The sequence below is a fragment of the Bombina bombina genome, chromosome 8 (genome assembly GCF_027579735.1).
Source record: "Bombina bombina isolate aBomBom1 chromosome 8, aBomBom1.pri, whole genome shotgun sequence".
Taxonomy (NCBI): Eukaryota; Metazoa; Chordata; class Amphibia; order Anura; family Bombinatoridae; genus Bombina; species Bombina bombina.
This window is the reverse complement of record NC_069506.1, coordinates 275,669,576-275,697,566: the sequence shown is the minus strand read 5'-3', so window position 1 is coordinate 275,697,566 and position 27,991 is coordinate 275,669,576.

The window sequence follows — 27,991 nt, the reverse complement described above, 5'->3', positions numbered from 1 at the left end:
AGGCGGATTAGGGGTTAATAACTTTATTATAATAGCGGCGTGGTCCGGTCGGCAGATTAGGGGTTAATAAGTGTAGGCAGGTGGAGGCGACGTTGTGGGGGGCAGATTAGGGGTTAATAAATATAATATAGGGGTCGGCGGTGTTAGGGGCAGCAGATTAGGGGTACATAGGGATAATGTAAGTAGCGGCGGTTTACGGAGCGGCAGATTAGGGGTTAATAATAATATGCAGGGGTCAGCGATAGCGGGGGCGGCAGATTAGGGGTTAATAAGTGTAAGGTTAGGGGTGTTTAGACTCAGGGTACATGTTAGGGTGTTAGGTGCAGACGTAGGAAGTGTTTCCCCATAGAAAACAATGGGGCTGCGTTAGGAGCTGAACGCAGCTTTTTTTCAGGTGTTAGGTTTTTTTCCAGCTCAAATGGCCCCATTGTTTTCTATGGGGGAATCGTGCACGAGCACGTTTTTTTAAGCTGGCCGCTTCCGTAAGCACCGCTGGTATCTAGAGTTGCAGTGGCGTTAAATTATGCTCTACGCTCTCTTTTTGGAGCCTAACGCACTGAAAACCCAGCCCTTCTGTGAACTCTAAATACCAGCGGTATTTAAAAGGTGCGGGGGAAAAAAAGCATGCGTAGCTAACGCACCCCTTTGGCCGCAGAACTCTAAATCTAGGCGTTAATTTGGTTCTGAAGGCTTTACAGGCTCCTCCATTTGAGCCTATGCATTCTTTAGACATTAAACTACTTTTTTGGAAAGTGTTGTTCCTTTTGGCTATCTCTTCTGCTAGAAGAGTTTCTGAGCTATCTGCTCTTTCTTGTGAGTCTCCTTTTCTGATTTTTCATCAGGATAAGGCAGTTTTGCAGACTTCTTTTTAGTTTTTACCTAAGGTTGTGAACAACATTAGTAGAGAAATTGTTGTCCCTTCCTTATGTCCTAATCCTAAGAATTATTTGGAGAGATCCTTACATTCTTTGGATGTGGTAAGAGCTTTGAAATATTATGTGGAAGCTACTAAAGACAAGTCTATTTGTTTTATTTTCTGGTCCTAGGAAAGGTCAGAAGGCTTCTGCTATTTCCTTGGCTTCTTGGTTGAAACTTTTGATTCATCAAGCTTATTTGGAGTTGGGTCAGGCCCCGCCTCAGAGAATCACAGCTCATTCTACTAGATCGGTCTCCACTTCGTGGGCTTTTAAGAATGAAGCTTCAGTTGATCAGATTTGCAAAGCGGCAACTTGGTCCTCTTTGCATACATTTACTAAATTCAACCGTTTTGATGTATTTGCTTCTTCAGAAGCAGTTTTTGGTAGAAAAGTTCTTCAGGCAGCTGTTTCAGTATGATTCTTCTGCTTTTTGATTTAATTTTTTTTCTTTCAAAAATGGAAATAAATTTTTTTTTTTTTTGGGTTGTGGATTAATTTTTTCAGTGGAATATGGCTGTTTTTATTTTTATTCCCTCCCTCTCTAGTGACTCTTGAGTGGAAGACTCCACATCTTGGGTATTGATATCCCATATGTCACTAGCTCATGGACTCTTGCCATTTACATGAAAGAAAACATAATTTATGTAAGAACTTACCTGATAAATTCATTTCTTTCATATTGGCAAGAGTCCATGAGGCCCACCCCTTTTATGGTGGTTATGATTCTTTGTATAAAGCACAATTATTTCCAAATTTCCTTTGATGCTTTCTACTCCTTTCTTTATCACCCCACTGCCTGGCTATTCGTTAAACTGAATTGTGGGTGTGGTGAGGGGTGTATTTATAGGCATTTTGAGGTTTGGGAAACTTTGCCCCTCCTGGTAGGATATCCCATATGTCACTAGCTCATGGACTCTTGCCAATATGAAAGAAATGAATTTATCAGGTAAGTTCTTACATAAATTATGTTTTTCCAACACACACACCAGTTGTTAAAATGACTATAACTTCGTATTTTTGAAAGTGAGTTATTGCTTAAACAAAGTTACAATTTTATATGTGTATATATTATACATTGTTAAATTTTCGGCAATAGAGGGTGTGTTTAAAGTTCCGCTCCAAGTGAGAAAAGGTGAAAATGTTTTAATCAATCAGTAAGTTCCAATTGGTATATAAGGCCAATAGGAACTTTAGACTGCAGCTACGATTACGGCCTCTGAGCCGAAACACGTCAGCATACAGTCCTTGGAGTGGGACTCACACTGCCACTTGATCCTGATGTATAAATATTATCTTCGCAAAGAAGTTTTTATGAATTCTACAATAAAAGTTTCCTTTAGTTACATCTCCGCCTACGAGTGCACCTTGATTCTTTGTATCATTTGGTTTTCCTGAAATGGAGGTTTTCATGGTGCATATTGGATGTTGTTTCCTGCCATCACATTCCCACTCATGCGGCAACTGGAGGTCAGAGGTCGGAAGCTGGTTATGCCTGATGACATCAGACGCCAAGAGTGAATAAGCCATAGAGGGTAGCGGAGCCTGAACGGTCTCTGCACAGTGTGTTCACCGGACTGCTCCATTGGAATCGCGAAGTGAGAAAATCGAGTATCTCTACCTTAGGACAGGTCATTCACAGGTAACGGCAGACTTATCACCCAGACCGGACTGCTGGAGGTGAGGTGAGTGGAGGAGGGTTACAGAGTGTTGGAGTTGGCCCTTACGAACTTCCATATATCTTTGTTCATACCGGATTGGAGTTCCATTGTTATCAGTGACATTAACCTTACGGCTACTATAGGTGCTGACACATAATTGTATATATTATTATTACATAGTAAACTCATTTCATATCTTTAATTGAAACTGGAATTTTATATCTTGGACAGTGCAAAAGAGCAGTTAATGAGAATCGACTAATTTCTATTTGAAGTGATAAGAAATAGATTCTTTAATCCAGTCAAAAGTGATTCTGGCTAAAACTACTGTTATGCAAAGTAAGAGCAGAAAATCTTAGACTTCTGGGATATGATACTTTCTTTCATGTAATTGGCAAGAGTCCATGAGCTAGTGACGTATGGGATATTCAATCCTACCAGGAGGGGCAAAGTTTCCCAAACCTCAAAATGCCTATAAATACACCCCTCATCACACCCACAATTCAGTTTTACATACTTTGCCTCCTATGGAGGTGGTGAAGTAAGTTTGTGCTAAGATTTCTACGTTGACATGCGCTTCTCAGCATTTTGAAGCCCGATTCCTCTCAGAGTACAGCGAATGTCAGAGGGATGTGGAGAGTATCACCTATTGAATGCAATGATTTTCCTAACGGGGGTCTTTTTCATAGGTTCTCTGTTATCGGTCATAGAGATTCATCTCCTACCTCCCTTTTCAGATCGACGATATACTCTCATATACCATTACCTTTACTGATAACTGTTTCAGTACTGGTTTGGCTATCTGCTGTATGTGGATGGGTGTCTCTTGGTAAGTATGTTTTTATTTCTAAGACACCTCAGCTATGGTTTGGCACTTTATGCATTTATATAAAGTTACAAATATATGTATTGTACTTATATTTGCCATGAGTCAGGTTCATGTATTTCATTTTGCAGATTGTCAGTTTCATATTTGGGAAAAGTTAATATTAAGAAATTATTTTCTCTTGTTAAGTGTATCCAGTCCACGGATCATCCATTACTTGTGGGATATTCTCCTTCCCAACAGGAAGTTGCAAGAGGATCACCCACAGCAGAGCTGCTATATAGCTCCTCCCCTCACTGCCATATCCAGTCATTCTCTTGCAACTCAACTAAGATGGAGGTCGTAAGAGGACTGTGGTGTTTTATACTTAGTTTATTTCTTCAATCAAAAGTTTGTTATTTTTAAATGTTACCGGAGTGTATTGTTTATCTCAGGCAGTATTTAGAAGAAGAATCTGCCTGCGTTTTCTATGATCTTAGCAGAAGTAACTAAGATCCTTTGCTGTTCTCACATATTCTGAGGAGTGAGGTAACTTCAGAGGGGGAATAGCGTGCAGGTTTTCCTGTAATAAGGTATGTGCAGTTAAAATATTTTTCTAGGGATGGAATTTGCTAGAAAATGCTGCTGATACCGAAGTAATGTAAGTAAAGCCTTAAATGCAGTGATAGCGACTGGTATCAGGCTTATTAATAGCGATACATACTCTTTTATAAAAGTGTATTTTAAAACGTTTGCTGGCATGTTTAATCGTTTTTTACATATGTTTGGTGATAAAACTTATTGGGGCCTAGTTTTTTCCACATGGCTGGCTTGAATTTTGCCTAGAAACAGTTCCCTGAGGCTTCCCACTGTTGTAATATGAGTGGGAGGGGCCTATTTTGGCGTTTTTTTGCACAGCAAAAATTACAGACACAGACATCCAGCTTCTTCCTGCATGATCCAGGACTTCTCTGCAGGGCTCAAAAGGCTTCAAAAGTTGTATTGAGGGAGGTAAAAAGCCACAGTAGAGCTGTGAACGTTTTTGTCATTTGTTATTCCGTTTTTGGTATTAAGGGGTTAATCATCCATTTGCAAGGGGTGCAATGCTCTGCTAACTTATTACATACACTGTAAAAATTTCGTTAGTGTAACTGCATCTTTTCACTGCTATTTCAAAATTTGGGAAAATTTGTGTTTCTTAAAGGCGCAGTAACGTTTTTTTATATTGCTTGTAAACTTGTTTTAAAGTGTTTTCCAAGCTTGCTAGTCTCATTGCTAGTCTGTTTAAACATGTCTGACACAGAGGAACCTACTTGTTCATTATGTTTGAAAGCCATGGTGGAGCCCCATAGGAGAATATGTACTAAATGTATTGATTTCACCTTAAACAGTAAAGATCAGTCTTTATCTATAAAAGAATTATCACCAGAGGGTTCTGTCGAGGGGGAAGTTATGCCGACTAACTCTCCCCACGTGTCAGACCCTTTGCCTCCCGCTCAGGGGACGCATGCTAATATGGCGCCAATTACATCAGGGACGCCCATAGCGATTACCTTGCAGGACATGGCTGCAATCATGAATAATACCCTGTCAGAGGTATTATCTAGATTGCCTGAATTAAGAGGCAAGCGCGATAGCTCTGGGGTTAGGAGAGATACAGAGCGCGCAAATGCTGTTAGAGCCATGTCTAATACTGCGTCACAGTATGCAGAACATGAGGACGGAGAGCTTCAGTCTGTGGGTGACATCTCTGACTCGGGGAAACCTGATTCAGAGATTTCTAATTTTAAATTTAAGCTTGAGAACCTCCGTGTATTGCTTGGGGAGGTATTAGCTGCTCTGAATGACTGTAACACAGTTGCAATTCCAGAGAAATTGTGTAGGCTGGATAGATACTATGCGGTGCCGGTGTGTACTGACGTTTTTCCTATACCCAAAAAGGCTTACAGAAATTATTAGCAAGGAGTGGGATAGACCCGGTGTGCCCTTTTCCCCACCTCCTATATTTAGAAAAATGTTTCCAATAGATGCCACTACACGGGACTTATGGCAGACGGTCCCTAAGGTGGAGGGAGCAGTTTCTACTTTAGCAAAGCGTACCACTATCCTGGTTGAGGACAGTTGTGCTTTTTCGGATCCAATGGATAAAAAATTGGAGGGTTACCTTAAGAAAATGTTTATTCAACAAGGTTTTATTTTACAGCCCCTTGCATGCATTGCGCCTGTCACTGCTGTGGGGGCATTCTGGTTTGAGGCCCTGGAAGAGGCCATCCAGACAGCTCTATTGAATGAAATTATTGACAAGCTTAGAACGCTTAAGCTAGCTAACTCATTTGTTTCTGATGCCATTGTTCATTTGACTAACCTAACGGCTAAGAATTCCGGATTCGCCATCCAGGCGCGTAGGGCGCTATGGCTTAAATCCTGGTCAGCTGACGTGACTTCAAAGTCTAAATTACTCAACATTCCTTTCAAGGGGCAGACCTTATTCGGGCCTGGCTTGAAGGAAATTATTGCTGACATTACTGGAGGCAAGGGTCATACCCTTCCCCAGGAAAGGGCCAAATCAAAGGCCAAACAGTCTAATTTTCGTGCCTTTCGAAATTTCAAGGTAGGAGCAGCATCAACTTCCTCCGCTTCAAAACAAGAGGGAACTGTTGCTCATTCCAGACAGGCCTGGAAACCTAACCAGTCCTGGAACAAGGGCAAGCAGGCCAGAAAGCCTGCTGCTGCCCCCAAGACAGCATAAAGGAATGGCCCCCAATCCGGAAACAGATCTAGTGGGGGGCAGACTTTCTCTCTTCGCCCAGGCGTGGGCAAGAGATGTTCAGGATCCCTGGGCGTTGGAGATCATATCTCAGGGATATCTTCTGGACTTCAAAGCTTCTCCTCCACAAGGGAGATTTAATCTTTCAAGGTTATCAGCAAACCAGATAAAGAAAGATGCATTCCTAAGCTGTGTGCAAGACCTCCTAGTAATGGGAGTGATCCATCCAGTTCCGCGGACGGAACAAGGACAGGGATTTTATTCAAATCTGTTTGTGGTTCCCAAGAAAGAGGGAACCTTCAGACCAATCTTGGATCTAAAGATCTTAAACAAATTCCTCAGAGTTCCATCATTCAAAATGGAAACTATTCGGACCATCCTACCCATGATCCAAGAGGGTCAGTACATGACCACAGTGGATTTAAAGGATGCCTACCTTCACATACCGATTCACAAAGATCATCATCGGTTCCTAAGGTTTGCCTTTCTAGACAGGCATTACCAATTTGTAGCTCTTCCCTTCAGGTTGGCCACTGCCCCGAGAATTTTTACAAAGGTTCTGGGCTCACTTCTGGCGGTTCTAAGACCGCTAGGCATAGCGGTGGCTCCGTATCTAGACGACATCCTGATACAGGCGTCAAGCTTTCAAATTGCCAAGTCTCATACAGAGATAGTTCTGGCATTTCTGAGGTCGCATGGGTGGAAAGTGAACGTGGAAAAGAGTTCTGTATCACCACTCACAAGAGTCTCCTTCTTAGGGACTCTTATAGATTCTGTAGAGATGAAAATTTACCTGACGGAGTCCAGGTTATCAAAACTTCTAAATGCTTGCCGTGTCCTTCATTCCATTCCACGCCCGTCAGTGGCTCAGTGCATGGAAGTAATCGGCTTAATGGTAGCGGCAATGGACATAGTGCCATTTGCGCGCCTGCATCTCAGACCGCTGCAATTATGCATGCTAAGTCAGTGGAATGGGGATTACTCAGATTTGTCCCCTCTACTAAATCTGGATCAAGAGACCAGAGATTCTCTTCTCTGGTGGCTTTCTCGGGTCCATCTGTCCAAGGGTATGACCTTTCGCAGGCCAGATTGGATGATTGTAACAACAGATGCCAGCCTTCTAGGTTGGAGCGCAGTCTGGAACTCCCTGAAGGCTCAGGGATCGTGGACTCAGGAGGAGAAACTCCTCCCAATAAATATTCTGGAGTTAAGAGCAATATTCAATGTTCTTCTAGCTTGGCCTCAGTTAGCAACACTGAGATTCATCAGATTTCAGTCGGACAACTTCACGACTGTGGCTTACATCAACCATCAAGGGGGAACCAGGAGTTCCCTAGCGATGTTAGAAGTCTCAAAGATAATTCGCTGGGCAGAGTCTCACTTTGGCCACCTGTCAGCGATCCACATCCCAGGCGTAGAGAACTGGGAGGCGGATTTTCTAAGTCGTCAGACTTTTCATCCGGGGGAGTGTGAACTCCATCCGGAGGTGTTTGCTCAACTGGTCCATCGTTGGGGCAAACCAGAACTGGATCTCATGGCGTCTCGCCAGAACGCCAAGCTTCCTTGTTACGGATCCAGGTCCAGGGACCCGGGAGCAACGCTGATAGATGCTCTAGCAGCTCCTTGGTTCTTCAACCTGGCCTATGTGTTTCCACCGTTTCCTCTGCTCCCTCGACTGATTGCCAAAATCAAACAGGAGAGAGCATTGGTGATTCTGATAGCGCCTGCGTGGCCACACAGGACCTGGTATGCAGACCTAGTGGACATGTCATCTCTTCCACCATGGACTCTGCCTCTGAGGCAGGACCTTCTAATACAAAGTCCTTTCAATCATCCAAATCTAATTTCTCTGAGACTGACTGCATGGAGATTGAACGCTTGATTCTATCAAGCGTGGCTTCTCCGAGTCAGTCATTGATACCTTAATACAGGCTCGGAAGCCTGTCACCAGGAAAATCTACCATAAGATATGGCGTAAATATCTTTATTGGTGTGAATCCAAGAGTTACTCATGGAGTAAAGTTAGGATTCCTAGGATATTGTCCTTTCTCCAAGAGGGTTTGGACAAAGGCTTATCAGCTAGTTCTTTAAAAGGACAGATCTCTGCTCTGTCTATTCTTTTGCACAAGCGTCTGGCAGAAGTTCCAGACGTCCAGGCATTTTGTCAGGCTTTGGTTAGGATTAAGCCTGTGTTTAAAACTGTTGCTCCCCCGTGGAGCTTAAACTTGGTTCTTAAAGTTCTTCAGGGAGTTCCGTTTGAACCCCTTCATTCCATTGATATTAAACTTTTATCTTGGAAAGTTCTGTTTTTGATGGCTATTTCCTCGGCTTGAAGAGTCTCTGAGTTATCTGCCTTACATTGTGATTCTCCTTATCTGATTTTTCATTCAGACAAGGTAGTTCTGCGTACCAAACCTGGGTTTTTACCTAAGGTGGTTTCTAACAGGAATATCAATCAAGAGATTGTTGTTCCATCATTGTGTCCTAATCTTTCTTCAAAGAAGGAACGTCTTTTGCATAATCTGGACGTAGTCCGTGCCTTGAAGTTTTACTTACAGGCTACTAAAGATTTTCGTCAAACATCTGCCCTGTATGTCGTTTACTCTGGACAGAGGAGAGGTCAAAAAGCTTCGACAACCTCTTTCCTTTTGGCTTCGGAGCATAATACGCTTAGCCTATGAGACTGCTGGACAGCAGCCCCCTGAAAGGATTACAGCTCATTCTACTAGAGCTGTGGCTTCCACCTGGGCCTTTAAAAATGAGGCCTCTGTTGAACAGATTTGCAAGGCTGCGACTTGGTCTTCGCTTCACACCTTTTCAAAATTTTACAAATTTGACACTTTTGCTTCTTCGGAGGCTGTTTTTGGGAGAAAGGTTCTACAGGCAGTGGTTCCTTCCGTTTAAGTTCCTGCCTTGTCCCTCCCATCATCCGTGTACTTTAGCTTTGGTATTGGTATCCCACAAGTAATGGATGATCCGTGGACTGGATACACTTAACAAGAGAAAACATAATTTATGCTTACCTGATAAATTTATTTCTCTTGTAGTGTATCCAGTCCACGGCCCGCCCTGTCCTTTTAAGGCAGGTCTAAATTTTAATTAAATTACAGTCACCACTGCACCCTATGGTTTCTTCTTTCTCGTCTTGTTTCGGTCGAATGACTGGATATGGCAGTGAGGGGAGGAGCTATATAGCAGCTCTGCTGTGGGTGATCCTCTTGCAACTTCCTGTTGGGAAGGAGAATATCCCACAAGTAATGGATGATCCGTGGACTGGATACACTACAAGAGAAATAAATTTATCAGGTAAGCATAAATTATGTTTTTCTTAACTGCGGTTTAGTCTTTTTTTTCAATTTCACTACTTTGTTTTAAATTGCGGGCTGACTTAGGCTTGTGGGTGCGTAAAATGCTACACTTTATTGCGTCATTCTTGGCACGAGAATTTTTTGGCGTGAAAGGCATGTCCGTTGACGTAAGTTCATCATTTCCGGCATCGAAATTGACGCAGAGGTTTCACACAGGGTTGCGTCGTTAGTGACGCAAGTGTGTAATTTCCAGACATGGTTGGCGCCAAAAAAAAATTTCAGTTACGTTGTACGTCATACTTGGCGCCAAACTTTTTTCATTATTTATTGCCCCATTGCTTTTGCCTCTTGCCTTTTTCTATGTCAGAGGGTTATGCTATTTGCATTTTTCCCATTCCTGAAACCTTCATATAAGGAAATTAATCATTTTGCTTTATATGTTGTTTTTTCTTTTAAATACTGCAAGATGTCTCAATCTGATCCTGCCTCAGAAGTATCTGCTGGAACTTTGCTGCCTGACATCGGTTCTACCAAAGCTAAGTGCATTTGTTGTAAAATTGTGGAGATTATATCTCCTAATGTCATTTGTATTAGTTGTCATGATAAACGTTTACATGTAGATAGTGTCCATCAGTAATAGTACATTGCTGGTTGCAGTTCCTTCAACTTCTAATGTACATGATATACCTATGAATTTGTTACTGATTCTATTCAGAAGGCTTTGTCTGCATTTCCACCTTCTAATAAGCATAAGAGGTCTTTTAAAACTTCTCATAAAGTTGATGAAATTTCAAATGATTGACAACATAATGAATTATCCACTTCTGATGAGGATCTATCTGATTCAGAAGATCCTTCCTCAGACATTGACACTGACAAATCTACGTATTTAAAATAGAGTATATGCGTTCTTTTTTAAAAGAAGTGTTAATTACTTTGGATATTGAGGAAGCTAGTCCTCTTGATATTAAAACCAGTAAACGTTTAAATTCTGTTTTTAAACCTCCTGTGGTTACTCCAGAGGTTTTTCCTATTCCTGATGCTATTTCTGATATGATTTCTAAGGAATGGAATAAGCCGGGTACTCCTCTTAATCCTTTTGCAAGGTTTAAAAAATTGTATCCTTTACCAGCAATTTCAATAGAGTTTTGGGAAAAGATCCCCAAAGTTTATGGGGCTATTTCTACTCTTGCTAAACGAACCACTATTCCTATGGAAGATAGTACTTCCTTTAAAGATCCTTTAGATAGGAAGCTTGAATCTTATCTAAGGAAAGCCTATTTATATTCAGGTCATCTTCTTAGGCCTGCAATTACTTTGGCTGATGTTGCAGCTGCTTCAACCTTTTGGTTGGTGAATTTAGTGCAACAAGAATTGGATTCTGACTTATATAGCATTGTTTGTTTACTACAACATGCTAATCATTTTATTTGTGATGCTATTTTTGATATTATCAAAATTGATGTTAGATCCATGTCTTTAGCTATTTTAGCTAGAAGAGCTTTGTGGCTTAAATCTTGGAATGCTGATATGACATCTAAGTCTAGATTACTATCTCTTTCTTTCCAAGGTAATAATTTATTTGGTTCTCAGTTGGATTCTATTATTTCAACTGTTACTGGGGGGAAGGGAGTTTTTTTGCCTCAGGATAAAAAACCTAAGGGTAAATCTAAGGCTTCTAATCGTTTTCGTTCCTTTCGTCAAAATAAGGAACAAAAACTTAATCCTTCCCCCAAGGAATCTGTTTCCAATTGGAAGCCTTCCTCAAATTGGAATAAATCTAAGCCTTTTAAGAAACCAAAGTCAGCCCCTAAGGGCGCGATCCGATATAGATCGCAGTTTGCGGCGCAAGCAAGGGAACCCACGTCGCCCGCAGTTTCAGCTCGCAACTCGAGCCATCCAATATGCGGCGCCGTCACTTGCTAAAGTGGCGCAAGTCTCACAAACCAGCGATGTCCAGAAATCTGCGTAAGTACAGATTTTTGGAGTTGCCAGTGACTTGCGCCACGTTAGAAACTGCCGGCGCCTATAAAACCTGACTAAAGTCTAAATCACCCGCACTGTCTAACACGCCTCCTAAACATAGCCCGACACGTCTAACACGCCTCCCTAACATAGCCCGACACATCTAACCCTCTATCCGCTATCCCCCCTCACTATCCTAACAATAAAAAAGCTATTAACCCCTAAACCGTCGCTCCCGTACCCCGCCGCCAGCTATATTATATCTATAACCCCCTAAAGTGAGCCCCTAACACCGCCGCCATCTATATTAAAATTATTAACCCCTAATGTAAGCCCCTAACACCGCCGCCATCTCTATTAAAATGATTAACCCCTAATTTAATCTACCTACCCCGCCGCCAGCTATATTATCTATATTAACCCTAAGTATATTATAGTTAATATAGGTATTACATTATATATATTAACTATATTAACCCTAATTATATTAGGGTTAATATAGTTAATATAGTTACTATAGTATTTATATTAACTATATTAACTCTATCTAACCCTAACACCCCTAACTAAATTTATATTAAATTAATCTAATTCATTTATAAACTAAAATATTCCTATTTAAATCTAAATACTTACCTATAAAATAAACCCTAAGATAGCTACAATATAATTAATAATTACATTGTAGCTATGTTAGGGTTAATATTTATTTTACAGGTAAATTGTTAATTATTTTAACTAGGTATAATAGCTATTAAATAGTTAAACTATTTAATATCTACCTAGTTAAAATAATTACCCAATTACCTGTAAAATAAATCCTAACCTAAGTTACAAATACACCTACACTATCAATAAATTAAATAAACTACAAACATCTATCTAAAAATACAATTAAATTAACTAAACTAAATTACAAAACACTAAATTACAAAAAATAAAAAAAGATTACAAGATTTTTAAGCTAATTACACCTATTCTAAGCCCCCTAATAAAATAATAAACCACCAAAATAAAAAAAATTCCCTACCCTATTCTAAATTAAAAAAAGTTCAAAGCTCTTTACCTTACCAGCCCTTAAAAGGGCCTTTTGTTGGGCATGCCCCAAAGAATTCAGCTCTTTTGCATACAAATACAATACCCCCCCCATTACAACCCACCACCCACATACCCCTATTCTAAAACCACCCAAACCCCCCTTAAAAAAGCCTAACACTACCCCCCTGAAGATCTCCCTACCTTGTCTTCACCACACCGGGCCGAACTCCTGATCCGATCCGGGCGATGTCTTGCTCCAAGCGGCAAAGAAGAATTCTTCCTCCGGCGATGTCTTCCTCCAAGCGGCAAAGAAGAATTCTTCCTCCGGCGATGTCTTCCTCCAAGCGGCAGCAAAGTCTTCATTCTCCTGGCGGCATCTTCAATCTTCTTTCTTCGCTCCGCCGCCGCGGAGCATCCATCCCGGCTGACAACTGAACGACGAATGAGGTACCTTTTAAATGACGTCATCCAAGATGGCGTCCGCCGAATTCCGATTGGCTGATAGGATTCTATCAGCCAATCGGAATTAAGTTAGAAAAATCTGATTGGCTGATTGAATCAGCCAATCAGATTCAAGTTCAATCCGATTGGCTGATCCAATCAGCCAATCAGATTGAGCTCGCATTCTATTGGCTGTTCCGATCAGCCAATAGAATGCGAGCTCAATCTGATTGGCTGATTGGATCAGCCAATCGGATTGAACTTGAATCTGATTGGCTGATTGAATCAGCCAATCAGATTTTTCTAACTTAATTCCGATTGGCTGATAGAATCCTATCAGCCAATCGGAATTCGGCGGACGCCATCTTGGATGACGTCATTTAAAGGTACCTCATTCGTCGTTCAGTCGTCGGCCGGGATGGATGCTCCGCGGCGGCGGAGCGAAGAAAGAAGATTGAAGATGCCGCCGGAAGAATGAAGACTTTGCTGCCGCTTGGAGGAAGACATCGCCGGAGGAAGAATTCTTCTTTGCCGCTTGGAGGAAGACATCGCCGGAGGAAGAATTCTTCTTTGCCGCTTGGAGCAAGACATCGCCCGGATCGGATCAGGAGTTCGGCCCGGTGTGGTGAAGACAAGGTAGGGAGATCTTCAGGGGGGTAGTGTTAGGCTTTTTTAAGGGGGGTTTGGGTGGTTTTAGAATAGGGGTATGTGGGTGGTGGGTTGTAATGGGGGGGGTATTGTATTTGTATGCAAAAGAGCTGAATTCTTTGGGGCATGCCCCACAAAAGGCCCTTTTAAGGGCTGGTAAGGTAAAGAGCTTTGAACTTTTTTTAATTTAGAATAGGGCAGGGAATTTTTTTTATTTTGGGGGTTTATTATTTTCTTAGGGGGCTTAGAATAGGTGTAATTAGCTTAAAAATCTTGTAATCTTTTTTTTATTTTTTGTAATTTAGTTTAGTTAATTTAATTGTATTTTTAGATAGAGGTTTGTAGTTTATTTAATTTATTGATAGTGTAGGTGTATTTGTAACTTAGGTTAGGATTTATTTTACAGGTAATTGGGTAATTATTTTAACTAGGTAGATATTAAATAGTTTAACTATTTAATAGCTATTATACCTAGTTAAAATAATTAACAATTTACCTGTAAAATAAATATTAACCCTAACATAGCTACAATGTAATTATTAATTATATTGTAGCTATCTTAGGGTTTATTTTATAGGTAAGTATTTAGATTTAAATAGGAATATTTTAGTTTATAAATGAATTGGATTAATTTAATATAAATTTAGTTAGGGGTGTTCGGGTTAGATACAGTTAATATAGTTAATATAAATACTATAGTAACTATATTAACCCTAATATAATTAGGGTTAATATAGTTAATATATATAATGTAATACCTATATTAACTATAATATACTTAGGGTTAATATAGATAATATAGCTGGCGGCGGGGTAGGTAGATTAAATTAGGGGTTAATCATTTTAATAGAGATGGCGGCGGTGTAAGGGGCTTACATTAGGGGTTAATAATAATAATATAGCTGGCGGCGGTATAGGGGGATTAGATTAGGGGTTAATAATTTTTATATAGGTGGCGGCGGTGTAAGGGGTCAGATTAGGGGATAGATAAGGTAGATGACAGCGGTGTAAGGGGTTCTAATTATGGGATAGATAAGGTAGATGGCGGCAGTTTTAGGGGCTCACAGTAGGGGGTTAGTTTATGTAGATGGCGGCGGGGTCCGGGAGCGGCGGTTTAGGGGTTAATAACTTTATTAGGGATTTCGGGGGGGGCGGGGATCGCGGTTGACAGGTAGATAGACATTGCGCATGCGTTAGGTGTTAGGTTTATTTTAGAAGCCAGTTTAGGGAGTTACGGGGCTCCAATAGTCAGCGTAAGGCTTCTTACGGCTGCTTTTTGTGGTGAGGTGAAAATGGAGTAAGTTTTCTCCATTTTCGCCACGTAAGTCCTTACGCTGCATATTGGATACCAAACTGCGCTGGTTTGGTATACCTGCCTATAGCCCAAAAAACTACGGGGGCGACGGCAGAAATATACGCGCGTAACTTCTAGGTTACGCCTTATATGTGATACCAAACCAGCGTAAATATTGGCGTCGCCGGCTTTTGCGGGCGACGATTTTTATCGGATCGACCCCTAAGTCAGCATGAAGGTGTGGCCATCATTCCAGCTCAGCTGGTAGGGGGTAGATTAAGGTTTTTCAAGGATGTTTAGGCAAATTCTGTCCAAAATCTATGGATTCAGAGCATTGTCTCTCAGGGGTACTAAATAGGATTCAGAGTAAGACCTCCTGTGAGAAGATTTTTTTTCTCTCGCATCCCAGTGAATCCAGTAAAAGCCCAGGCTTTCCTGAAGTGTGTTTCAGATCTGGAGGTTTCAGGGGTAATCATGCCGGTTCCTTTTCAGGAACAAGGCCTGGGGTTTTATTCAAATCTATTAATTGTCCCAAAGAAAGAAAATTCATTCAGACCAGTTCTGGATCTGAAAATTTTGAATTGTTATGTAAGAGTACCAACTTTCAAGATGGTGACTATAAGGACTATTCTGCCTTTTGTTCAGCAAGGACATTATATGTCTACAATAGACTTGCAGGAAGCTTACCTTTTATTTTCTGATTCATCCAGAACATTATCAGTTACTGAGATTCTCTTTTCTAGACAAGCATTACCAATTTGCTGCTCTTCCATTTGGCCTAGCAACAGCTCCAAGAATCTTTACAAAGGTTCTGGGTGCCCTACTCTCTGTAATCATAGAACAAGGTATTGCAGTGTTTCCTTATTTGGACGATATCTTGGTACTAGCTCAGTCTTTACGTTCTGCAGAATCTCACATGAATCAGCTTGTGTTGTTTCTTCGAAAACCTGGTTGGAGGAAAAATTTACCAAAACGTTTTTTGATTCCTCAGACAAGGGTCACCTTTTTAGGTTTCCAGATAGATTCAGTGTCCATGACTCTGTCTCTAACAGACAAGAGTCCTTTGAAATTGGTTGCAGCATGTCGGCACCTTCAGTGGCTATGTGCATGGAAGTTTAAGGCCTCATGACTGCAGCATCGGACGCGTTTCCTTTTGCTCGTTTTCACATGAGACCTCTCCAGCTTTGCATGCTGAATCAATGGTGCCGGGATTATACAAAGATATCACAATTAATATCCTTAAATCCCAATGTTCGATACACTCTGACGTGGTGGTTAAATTACCAGCGTTTAGTTCAAGGGGCCTCTTTTGTTCGGCCAACCTGGACTGTGATCACAACAGATGCGAGTCTTTCAGGTTGGAGAGCTGTCTGGGGATCTCTGACAGCACAAGGAGTTTGGAAATCTCAAGAGGCGAGATTACCAATCAATATTTTAGAACTCCGTGCAATTCTCAGAGCTCTTCAGTTTTGGCCTCTGTTGAAGAGAGAACCATTCATTTGTTTTCAGACAGACAATATCACAACGGTGGCATCAATCATCAGGGTGGGACTCACAGTCCCCTAGCTATGAAAGAAGTATCTCGGATACTTGTTTGGGCGGAATCCAGCTCCTGTCTAATTTCTGCGTTTCATATCTCAGGTGTAGACAATTGGGAGGTGGATTTTCTCAGCCGTCAGACTTTACATCCAGGGGAGTGGTCTCTCCATCCGGATGTGTTTTCTCAGATTGTTCAGATGTGGGGTCTTCCAGAAATAGATCTGATGACTTCTCATCTAAACAAGAAACTTCCCAGATACCTGTCCAGGTCCAGGGATTCTCAGGCGGAAGCAGTAGATGCACTGACACTTCCTTGGTGTTATCAACCTGTTTATATCTTCCCGCCTCTAGTTCTTCTTCCAAAAGTGATCTCCAAGATCATCATTGAACAATCATTTGTGTTGCTGGTGGCTCCAGCATGGCCCCACAGGTTTTGGTATGCGGAACTTGTTCAGATTTCCAGTTGCCAACCTTGGCCACTTCCGTTAAGGCTGGACCTACTATCTCAAGGTCCGTTTTTCCATTAGGATCTCAAATCATTAAATTTGAAGGTATGGAAATTGAACGCTTAGTACTAAGTCATAGAGGTTTCTCTGACTCAGTAATTAATACTATGTTACAAGCTCGTAAATCTGTCTCTAGGAAGATTTATTTTCGAGTTTGGAAGACTTACATTTCATGGTGGTGTTCTCATAAATTCTCTTGGCATTCTTTTAGAATTCCTAGAATTTTACAGTTTCTCCAGGATGGTTTGGATAGGGGTTTGTCTGCAAGTTCCTTGAAGGGTCAAATCTCTGCTCTTTCTGTTTTATTTCACAGAAAGATTGCTAATCTTCCTGATATTCATTGTTTTGTACAGGCTTTAGTTCGTATTAAGCCTGTCATTAAATCAATTTCTGCTCCTTGGAGTCTTAATTTGGGTTTTGAAGACGTTACAGGCTCCTCCTTTTGAGCCTATGCATTCTTTGGATATTAAACTACTTTCTTGGAAAGTGTTGTTCCTTTTGGCTATCTCTTCTGCTAGAAGAGTTTCTGAGCTATCTGCTCTTTCTTGTGAATCTCCTTTTCTGATTTTTCTTTAGGATAAGGCGGTTTTGCGGACTTCATTTGAATTTTTACCTAAGGTTGTGAATTCTAACAACATCAGTAGAAAAATTGTTGTCCCTTCCTTGTGTCCTAATCCTAAGAATCCTTTGGAAAGATCCTTACATTCTTTGGATGTGGTAAGAGCTTTGAAATATTATGTTGAAGCTACTAAAGATTTCAGGAAGACTTCTAGTCTATTTGTTATATTTACTGGTCCTAGGGAAAGGTCAGAAGGCCTCTGCTATTTCTTTGGCCTCTTGGTTAAAGCTTTTGATTTATCAAGCTTATTTGGAGTCGGGTCAAGCCCCGCCTCAGAGAATTACAGCTCATAGATCAGTCTCCACTTCGTGGGCTCTTAAGAATGAAGCTTCAGTTGATCAGATTTGCAAAGCAGCGACTTGATCCTCTTTGCATACATTTACTAAATTCTACCATTTTGATGTATTTGCTTCTTCTGAAGCAATTTTTGGTTGAAAAGTTCAGGCAGCTATTTCAGTTTGATTCTTCTGCTGAGGTTTTAAGTTTTTCTTTTTTTTCATGAGAATAACTTATATTTTGGGTTGTGGATTATTTTTTCAGCATTTGGCTGTTGTTTCACATCTTGCGTGGAGTTTCACATCTTGAGTATTGAATCCCATATGTCACTAGCTCATGGACTCTTGTCAATTACATGAAAGAAAACATAATTTTTGTAAGAACTTACCTGATAAATTCATTTCTTTCATATTGGCAAGAGTCCGTGAGGCCCACCCTTTTTATGGTGGTTATGATTTTTTTGTATAAAGCACAATTATTTCCAAATTCCTTTGTTGATGCTTTTTACTCCTTTCTTTATCACCCCACTACTTGGCTATTCATTAAAACTGAATTGTGGGTGTGGTGAGGGGTGTATTTATAGGCATTTTGAGGTTTGGGAAACTTTGCCCCTCCTGGTAGGATTGTATATCCCATATGTCACTAGCTTATGGACTCTTGCCAATATGAAAGAAATATGAAAGAAATGAATTTATCAGGTAAGTTCTTACATAAATTATGTTTTTTTTCTAGGGATATTCATGTTTTTTTCTTATTCCATAGAAACTGGTTTCCAAAACTTTCTAATTTTTTGCACCAACAGACCACAAATATGAAATTTTGCATGTATAAATATTATAACATACCTATTTGCTTCTTGTAACGAAGCTTCTAAACTTGAGAATAATTATTTTTTATTTTTGGGTATTACATCACATCAGACAACCCTCAAATATGGGAGGCTCGCGATCCGACAAACTTACCAATAGAAATTTTAAATTTTTGCACCTCATTATGCAGCGTTTTTCTGACTATGCTCTTGCGTGTATCGATTTGTCTACATGCGCATATGCATACAATGACTCCTAATTTACCCATATAATTTACCCATAGATTATGCTGGTCTGCATGTTTTCCTGTGGTGACGTCTGTAATGACGAGAAGGTTAAATCACGCATGCGCATAATGAAGAAAATTCACCATCTTGATAACTGGAGTTATCAATGTGGATTGGAAGATTAAAAGTTATTGCCGGTCGGTGGGTTTGGAAATCAATAAAAATTCATAACTAAAAAACGGTTAATATATGAAGCACTATTGTAATTACAAAATGCACATATTTATAGTGATCTGGCTATTGGAGGTCAATTGTTTCGTGGGTTTTGTGTCCCTTTAAATGTGACTTTTAAAAGGTATGTTTTGTATAACAAAGAAGATTTTAGGGAATATAATAATTTTAAGTACGTTAACTTTGGCTGTCAGCGATAAAGGAAGAGAGAACCAATCGGTCAAATCTGCTCTAATTTTCTGAATAAGCAGAAGGAAATTATCTTTGTACCAATGTTGAGGATTGATATTAGTTCTTATTCCCTAAATGTACAATAGAATTTGTTGCTTCTCGGAATGGAATTTTACTAAAAGATGATTTATTTTTATATAACCATAATATTCCTGATTTGCCTATATTTACTCTCTAATATGAGCAAAATCATCGGGACACAAATAAAAGCAGATCATCTGCATAAAGCAATAGTTTGAGATATCTCCTAAGTGCGATTACCTCCAGTTTCTTCCTTAAAAAAATTGCAGGTGGTTCTATGGCTATATTGAAGATTAATGGAGATGGGGGCAACCTTGACGGGTACCTCTAGCTAAAATAATACTAGAAGTCAATGTGCCATTAATAGATATGTAAGTAGCAGCTCTTGCATAAATAGCCTTTAGACATTGGGGGAATTAGCCAAAGTTTTCTAGAGTTGTAAAGGTGTGATCCCAAGCAATTGAATAAAAAGCCTTTCTCATACATTGGTGTATCCGGTCCACGGCTTCATCCTTACTTGTGGGATATTCTCAATCCCTACAGGAAATGGCAAAGAGAGCACACAGCAGAGCTGTCCATATAGCTCCCCTCAGGCTCCGCCGCCCCAGTCACTCTCTTTGCCGCTCTAAACAAGTAGCATCTCCACGGGAGGGTAAAGAGTTTGTGGTGTTAGATTTGTAGTTTTTATTTCTTCTATCAAGAGTTTGTTATTTTAAAATAGTGCCGGCTTGTACTATTTACTCTGAAGCAGAAAGTGATGAAGATTTCTGCTGAGAGGAATATGATTTTAGCACCAGTAACTAAAATCCATTGCTGTTCCCACGCAGGACTGTTGAATACCGGAGAACTTCAGTTGGGGGGAACAGTTTGCAGGCTTAACTGCTTAAGGTATGATCAGTCATTTTTCTAACCAGACCAAGTAATGCTAGAAGACTGTCAGAAATCCCCTCAGGGATAGGTAAGCCATTTTTCTCAGAGTATAAAATGATGGCTTAAATTAAGGGCTCAAAGCTGGTTGACACTATTGTGGGCTTAATCGATTGCTTTATTAGCATGATTCAGTATGTATAGGGTGTTTTTTGAGACTTTTAAAACACTTGTGGGGTTTATTTTGGTGCCTGGCACTTATTTAGACACCTAACCTAGTCAAAAAGGCCCCACCACTCTGAAATCAAGAGGGAGGGGGCCTCCTTTTTGCGCCTCAGTTGCGCAGTTGTTTTTGCTACACAGTTCATGTAGCTTCACGTGGGGAGTCCAGGGACTTCAGAAACGACTTCAAAGAGGCTTATTTCTTACTCAAATAATCCCTAAGGAAGGTAAAAGTCACAGTAGAGGCTGTGGCATTGTACTGTAGTGTTTTTAACCGGTTAATTGCTGTTCTTAGCTCCGGTTTGGGCATTAAGGGGTTAATTGGTCTGAAAATTTGTGTGCAATCTTTTCAAAGCATTAAGACAATGTGGTGAAAATTTCATTAAAATCGGATGTTTGATGGTTATTTGATGTTTTAGTAATAAAGTGTGCACTTTTATTATTTAAAGACACAGTAACGTTTTTTTTTCAAAATTTTTTTTTTTTTAAGTTTTTATTGAGGGAAAAGAAATGTGTACAAATCATATCAAAAAAGAAAAGAGACATTACAGCAATCATCTTATGTACTTAAGTTATGATAGTCCTCATTTTTCATCCCCTAACAGCATAGGTGTAGGTCACTTTTGGGCCTATTCAGATATCTTAATAAGAGTCCAGTGGATCAGGTTGAGAGTAAAAATAACAACACAAAAAAAAACAAACAAAAAAAAAACTGGACAATAACAAGCAAATATAACATATACACAAAAAGTTACATATTTAAGAATTGATGGCATGGACTGAACCCTCTAATGTCAATCTGAAAAAGAATAATATAATCACATTCTGTAGATTATGTTTTTACAGGGTGGCTACATGGTCCCATATGTATATAGAGAAAATTAGTGCTCTTTGTATTTCAAATCTATGGATTAAGGTTGATGAAATGCATAAAAACTTAATAACCGCATCATATTTTGCATAACATTTAGGTCTTATGTGTTCCACAGATCGACTGTATGAATACATTTTGCAATCTTCATATATTTTATCCAGTATGATTTACATAGAAGCCCACAACCCTTGATGGAGTGTATGATACAACCTACTTCGCCCAATGCCCCGGCCGCTGGTCACCAAGCTAGTTTATTCTATAATGAACTGTGGGCGTATGTAGCGTTGTCCTAAATTAGGACTTTAAGCTGAGATCAATACTACTGTGATATATATAGTAAGTATACTGATACCGTAAAACAATCTCGTGGAACCTTGTGATGCGTCAAAATAGCTGCTTACAGCATGCAGTGTACACACACCTAATAAATAACAAATGGTTTAAATACATACAACATTTTAACTAGATTGGGTATTAAACTTTTACCAACTGGAGATCTATGTTATACTATGCTACAAGGTTTTATTTACCCATTTGGTATTACTTCCATAGCAATATGTAAGTCACTAGACAGGACAAAAGCAGAATAGTTCCACAAGAGCAAAGAAGCACCATGTGAGATCTCCGGGTCCCTTAGCGTTTGCAAAATGTCCGTTGTTATTGGGGCTGCTTCTGGAAGTATATGGTATAAGTCCATTAAGCCCGATATGGCTTCCCGCGTGAACAGTGATTTCAGCTCTGCCCTCGCGACCTGGGGTTCCCCCCCGGAACCTCCTCCATCTACAGATTTATGTGCCTTCTGCCACTTGGGCCAAATGGACCCAACGGGTGGTTCCAGGGTCTCTTGTCTAGCTTGGCTCTTCTGTTCCGGGGCTGCTGCGTGCAAGTCCTCCTCCATCTTTACTGCCGGCATGGCTTGCTGTGATTCGCGGGGTAAGATATTTACTGAGAGCTCCTCTTGGTTGTCATACGTGTCAGCAGGTATCAGAGCAAAGTGCTTCATTAGGATATCGTACGGTGCCTTGTCTAGTAATCGCTGGCACAATAGTTCAAGCTTGCTCCATCGTGTTTGAAAGCTGTCTTGTTTATCTGCTTCTCCCAAAGTGGCCATCTTGTCCATTCAGTAACAGATGCCGTATGCCTTTTTTTACTCTGTATCTGATGGGAAAGGTTGTGTGAGTCCAAAAATGAGTATCCTCTTGTAACTCAATGCGTTATTATATAGATAAAGTCAGTAGGGCAGAAACCTGCTGCCTGCACTGAATACCCGGAGGGGCCAGGGGAGGTCGTTGCCTATTAGTAGGCCACCGCCTTAGGTCTTGTCTTCCGAACTACAGCTCCAATATCATTAAAACAACAAACAAATGATATACTATAGTCACCGCTGCCTCCGTGACTCTTTTATATTAAAATGTATATATGTTTTAGTTGTTAGATGTTCTTGAATCGGTGGATTGTAGAAAGATCCTTTAGAGCTAGTAGTAGATGCGTCCTGTTAGGTACGCTGCACGGACACGCCCCCCAAAAATTATTTTTTATGCATTGTAGTGCTGTCTAAGTCTGTCAAACATGTCTGACCCTTCAGATAGCCTTTGTTCTGTATGTTTAAAGGCCAAGGTGGTGCCCCCATTAAATTTATGTGTAAAATGTGCTATAGCGTCCAAACACCTTAAGGACCGTATAGTCACGCTTAGTGATGTAGCCCAAGATGATTCTTTAGCTGAAGGTAGTGGGGATAGTTCACTGTCCTCTCCTTCTGTGTCAACACTAGCTATGCCCGTGCAAGCGATGCCCAGTACATCTAGCGCACCAATTCCTATTACTTTGCAACAATTAGCAGCAGTAATGGATAATTCTCTCGCAGCATTTTTATCCAAACTGCCAGCTTTTCCAAGAAAGCGTGATAGCTCAGTTTTAAATACAGAAAATGAGCAAGCAGACGCAGCTGATAATTTATCTGTAGTGCCCTCACATCAATCTGACTTGGCGAGGGAGGGCCTGTCTGAGGGAGAAATTTCTGATACAGGAAAGGTTTCTCAGCAGGCAGAGCCTGATGCCATAGCATTTAAATTTAAGTTAGAACACCTCCGCGTTCTGCTTAAGGAGGTCCTAGCTACACTTGATGATTGTGACCCTTTAGTGGTCCCAGAAAAATTGTGTAAAATGGACAAATTCTTAGAGGTCCCAGTACACACTGATGCGTTTCCGATACCTAAGAGGGTGGCGGATATCGTGACTAGGGAAAGGGAGAAACCAGGTGTACCTTTTTGTTCCCCCCCCCTATATTTAAGAAAATGTTCCCCATTGTTGACCCAAGGAGGGACTCGTGGCAGACGGTCCCTAAGGTAGAGGGGGCAGTTTCAACACTAGCTAAGCGCACAACTATACCAATAGAAGACAGTTGCGCCTTCTAAGATACTATGGATAAAAAATTAGAAGGTTTACTTAAGAAAATTTTTGTTCAACAAGGTTTTCTTCTTCAACCAATTTCTTGCATTATTCCTGTAACCACTGCAGCGGCTTTTTGGTTTGAGGAACTAGAAAACTTGCTCCAGAAGGAGACTTCTTATGATGAAGTCATGGACAGAATTCACGCCCTGAAGTTGGCTAATTCTTTCATTACAGATGCCGCTTTTCAGGTAGCTAAATTAGCGGCGAAAAATTCTGGTTTTACAATCGTGGCGCGCAGAGCGCTTTGGCTAAAATCTTGGTCGGCAGATGTGTCGTCCAAAACAAAATTGCTTAATATTCCTTTCAAGGGTAAGACCCTATTCGGGCCAGAGTTGAAAGAAATTATTTCAGATATCACTGGGGGAAAGGGCCATGCCCTTCCACAAGATAGACCTTTCAAAGCTAAAAATAAGTCTAATTTTCGTTCCTTTCGCAATTTCAGGAACGGACCTGCTTCTACCTCTACAGCCACTAGGCAAGAGGGTAACGCATCCCAGCCCAAACCAGCATGGAAACCATTGCAAGGCTGGAACAAGGGTAAACAGGCCAAGAAGCCTGCTGCTGCTACCAAGACAGCATGAAAGGATAGCCCCCCATCCGGGACCGGATCTAGTAGGGGGCAGACTTTCTCTCTTTGCTCAGGCTTGGGCAAGAGATGTTCCGGACCCCTGGGCGTTAGAAATTGTCTCTCAGGGGTATCTTCTGGAATTCAAGGACCTTCCTCCAAGGGGAAGGTTCCACATGTCTCGCTTATCTTTAGACCAGATAAAGAGACAGGCATTCTTACGTTGCGTAGAAGACCTTCTAAAAATGGGAGTGATACACCCAGTTCCAACAGCAGAACAAGGACTGGGTTTTTACTCAAACCTGTTTGTAGTTCCCAAAAAGGGAGGAACTTTCAGGCCAATCCTGGACTTAAAAATCCTAAACAAATTCCTCAGAGTTCCATCATTCAAAATGGAAACCATTCGGACAATTTTACCAATGATTCAGGAGGGTCAATATGACTACCGTGGACTTAAAGGATGCGTACCTGCATATTCCTATCCACAAAGATCACCATCAGTTCCTGAGGTTCGCCTTTCTGGACAAACATTACCAATTCATAGCCCTTCCCTTCGGATTGGCCACTGCTCCCAGAATTTTCACAAAGGTGCTAGGGTTCCTTCTAGCAGTGTTAAGACCAAGGGGCATTGCAGTAGCACCTTACCTAGACGACATCTTAATACAAGCGTCGTCGTTTCACAAAGCAAAGGCTCATACGGACATGGTTCTAGCCTTTCTAAGGTCTCACGGGTGGAAGGTGAACATAGAAAAGAGTTCTCTGTCCCCGTTCACAAGGGTTCCCTTCCTGGGAACAGTAATAGACTCGTTGGAAATGAAGATCTTCCTGACGGAGGTCAGGAAGTTAAAGCTTTTGAACACTTGTCGAGTTCTTCATGCCATTCCTCAACCCTCCGTAGCTCAGTGCATGGAGGTAATAGGACTAATGGTTGCGGCAATGGACGTGGTTCCTTTTGCTCGAATTCATTTAAGACCACTGCAATTGTGCATGCTCAAACAGTGGAATGGGGATTATGCAGACTTGTCTCCCCAGATACAAATAGACCAGAAAACCAGAGACTCACTCCTCTGGTGGTTGTCTCAGGATCACCTGTCTCAGGGAATGAGTTTCCGAAGACCAGAGTGGATCATTGTCACGACCGACGCCAGCCTCTTAGGCTGGGGTGCGGTCTGGGAGTCCCTGAAAGCTCAGGGTCTATGGTCTCGGGAAGAATCTCTTCTCCCGATTAAACATTTTGGAATTGAGAGCGATATTCAATGCGCTCCAGGCCTGGCCTCAACTAGCGGAGGCCAAATTCATCAGATTTCAGTCGGACAACATGACGACTGTAGCCTACATCAATCATCAGGGAGGAACAAAGAGTTCCCTGGCGATGAGGGAGGTATCCAAGATCATCAAATGGGCGGAGGATCACTCCTGCCATCTATCAGCAATTCACATCCCAGGAGTGGACAACTGGGAAGCGGATTATCTGAGTCGTCAGACTTTCCATCCAGGGGAATGGGAACTTCACTCTGAGGTTTTTTCCCAGTTAACTCAACTATGGGGCCTTCCAGATCTGATGGCGTCACGTCAGAACTCAAAAGTTCCACGTTACGGGTCCAGGTCCAGGGATCCCAAGGCGACATTGGTAGATACCTTAGTGGCGCCTTGGTCGTTCAATCTAGCTTATGTCTTTCCACCGTTTCCTCTTCTCCCCCGGCTAGTAGCCAGGATCAAACAGGAGAAGGCTTCGGTAATTCTGATAGCTCCTGCGTGGCCGCGCAGGACTTGGTATGCAGACCTGGTGAATGTCATCAGTTCCACCATGGAAGCTACCTTTGAGGCAGGACCTTCTAATCCAAGGTCCATTCAAACATCCAAACCTAGTTTCTCTGCAACTGACTGCTTGGAGATTGAATGCTTGATTCTAGCTAAGCGTGTGTTTTCGGAATCAGTTATAGATACTCTGATCCAGGCTAGAAAGCCTGTCACTAGGAAAATTTACCATAAGATATGGCGGAAATATCTTTGCTGGTGCGAATCCAAGGGTTACTCATGGAGTAAGATTAGGATTCCAAGGTTGCTTTCTTTTCTCCAAGAAGGATTGGAGAAAGGTTTGTCAGCTAGTTCTTTAAAAGGACAGATATCTGCTCTGTCTGTTTTGTTACACAAGCGTCTGGCAGCAGTGCCAGATGTTCAGGCGTTTGTACAGGCTTTAGTCAGAATCAAGCCTGTCTACAGACCGGTGGCTCCTCCATGGAGTCTAAATTTAGTTCTTTCAGTTCTTCAAGGGGTTCCGTTTGAACCTCTACATTCCATAGATATCAAGTTACTATCTTGGAAAGTTTTGTTTTTGGTAGCTATTTCTTCTGCTAGAAGAGTTTCTGAATTGTCTGCTTTGCAGTGTAATTCACCATATCTGGTGTTCCATACAGATAAGGTTGTTTTACGTACCAAACCTGGTTTTCTTCCAAAAGTGGTTTCCAATAAGAATATTAACCAGGAAATAGTTGTTCCTTCTCTGTGTCCTAATCCAGTTTCTAACAAGGAACGCTTGTTACACAACCTTGATGTGGTTCGTGCTTTGAAGTTTTATCTAATAGCAACTAAAGATTTCAGACAAACATCATCCTTGTTTGTCATCTATTCTGGCAAGAGGAGAGGTCAAAAGGCGACTGCGACCTCTCTGTCTTTCTGGCTGAAAAGCATCATCCGATTGACTTATGAGACTGCTGGAAGGCAGCCTCCTGAACGAATTACAGCTCACTCTACTAGAGCTGTGGCTTCCACTTGGGCTTTCAAGAATGAGGCTTCTGTTGAACAGATTTGTAAGGCAGCGACTTGGTCTTCACTGCATACATTTACCAAATTTTACAAATTCGATACTTTTGCTTCTTCAGAGGCTATTTTTGGGAGAGAGGTTTTGCAAGCAGTGGTGCCTTCCGTTTAGGTTACCTGACTTGTTCCCTCCCTTCATCCGTGTCCTAAAGCTTTGGTATTGGTTCCCACAAGTAAGGATGAAGCCGTGGACCGGATACACCAATGTAGGAGAAAACAGAATTTATGTTTACCTGATAAATTTCTTTCTCCTACGGTGTATCTGGTCCACGGCCCACCCTGGCATTTTGGTCAGGTTTAAATTTATTTTTGTAAACTACAGTCACCACTGCACCCTATGGTTCTCCTTTTTCTCCTAACCTTCAGTCGAATGACTGGGGGGCGGAGCCTGAGGGGAGCTATATGGACAGCTCTGCTGTGTGCTCTCTTTGCCACTTCCTGTAGGGATTGAGAATATCCCACAAGTAAGGATGAAGCCGTGGACCGGATACACCGTAGGAGAAAGAAATTTATCAGGTAAACATAAATTCTGTTTTTCGGCATCAAGAGGCAAAATAGCATATAATATCTGCTTTAATCTTTTAGCTAGTATACCAGTTATGAGTTTATATTTGTTGTTAAAAGGACATGAAACCCACATTGTTTTTCTTTCATGATTCAGATAGAAAATACAATTGAAGAGATATTTAGTTAGCGTGCATATATCTGGAGCACTACATGACAGGAAATAGTGCTGCCATCTAGTGCTCTTGCTAATATATAACATTGTTGTAAAACTGCTGCCATATTGTGCTGCAGACATATGCACGCTCCTGAGCTTACCTTCCTGATCTTCAACAAAGGAGAACAAAAAACTACGAAAAATTGATAATAGAAGTACATTGGAAAGTTG